We start from the raw sequence: 1,094 nt of genomic DNA, 5'->3' as shown, positions 1-1,094 counted from the left end.
CATTACATCCGCAGTTGAAACGAAGAGAGCTGCTGCGGGCTTGGGTGCTTGTCCTGGCGGCTTGTCGACGGGACCACGGTGAACGGCCACTGTGTGACTCCGCAGGGAGACGTTCTGGTGCAGTCAGGGGCCTTTTTGTCTCCCGCCGCGGTGAAGCTTTGGTCGCATTCTAGTCACTCTCTTCAAAGCCCGGTGAGGGGTACCTGTTCATGCTCACCATTCCTCCGGCACCCGTGTGCGGAGGGTGGGTGCGAGGTTTAAAGATTCGTTGTCCGCCTGTCGGTCCGGTCTGGTCTCGTGCTGACTTGAGCGAGCGTCCACCGCGTTCGAGAGAATGTGCCTGTCCGCGGGGGCAGCCGCGCTTGCGAGCGTTCCGCCGCGCCCCCTTCCCCAGCCCGCCGAGGTTGGGGCGTGCGGGGTCGGCTTGCGCCCGTAGCGTCGGCCTGTCCTCCGCGGCTTGCACCCGACTCAGTCCGCTGCGGCCTCGCCTCGACTCTCGAGCCTACCGCCAGACGGTGACACCAGAGAACTCTGCCTCTGGCTGTTGCGGGGCGTGACGGCGCGTGGCGGGCCCCGGCCCCTCACCCACGCCGGCACTCAACGCCTGCGAGCGCCCTGATTCCTCCTTTTTTTCGCTTGATTGTCGCTCGAGTGCGTGCGCCTCCGGGCTCACGCCGTGGTACGCGCCAGGCTGGGGCTCCACCGTCACGTCGGCGGGGGAGCGTTTTGCGCGTCCCAGGATCGGGCAACCGATCCGAAACCCGATACAACTTTTAGCGGTGGATCACTCGGCTCGTGCGTCGATGAAGAACGCAGCTAGCTGCGAGAATTAATGTGAATTGCAGGACACATTGATCATCGACACTTTGAACGCACTTTGCGGCCCCGGGTTCCTCCCGGGGCTACGTCTGTCTGAGGGTCGCTTGACAATCAATCGCACTTCGCGCGCATCCGTGCGCCGAAGAGCGCGGCTGGGGTGTCGCAGAGGTGCCGTCCTCTCTGTCCCCCTAAGTGCAGACCCAGAGTAATCCGCGTCGGAGAGCTTGACCTCTTGGGTGCCGGCGTCCGCCTCCGGGCTCGTCGGCACTGCCCGC

General features: G+C 64.8%; 1 non-coding gene across 1 annotated transcript; it reads left to right on the top strand.

The window, feature by feature from the left end:
- Positions 1 to 768: 768 nt before the first annotated feature.
- LOC144489786 (5.8S ribosomal RNA) lies at positions 769 to 922 on the top strand. Its single transcript, XR_013497056.1, has one exon. It is a non-coding gene; the product is annotated as a 5.8S ribosomal RNA (ribosomal RNA).
- Positions 923 to 1,094: the final 172 nt, after the last annotated feature.

Source organism: Mustelus asterias, unplaced genomic scaffold (genome assembly GCF_964213995.1).
Source record: "Mustelus asterias unplaced genomic scaffold, sMusAst1.hap1.1 HAP1_SCAFFOLD_2541, whole genome shotgun sequence".
Taxonomy (NCBI): Eukaryota; Metazoa; Chordata; class Chondrichthyes; order Carcharhiniformes; family Triakidae; genus Mustelus; species Mustelus asterias.
This window is presented reverse-complemented; position numbering and strand designations above follow the sequence as displayed.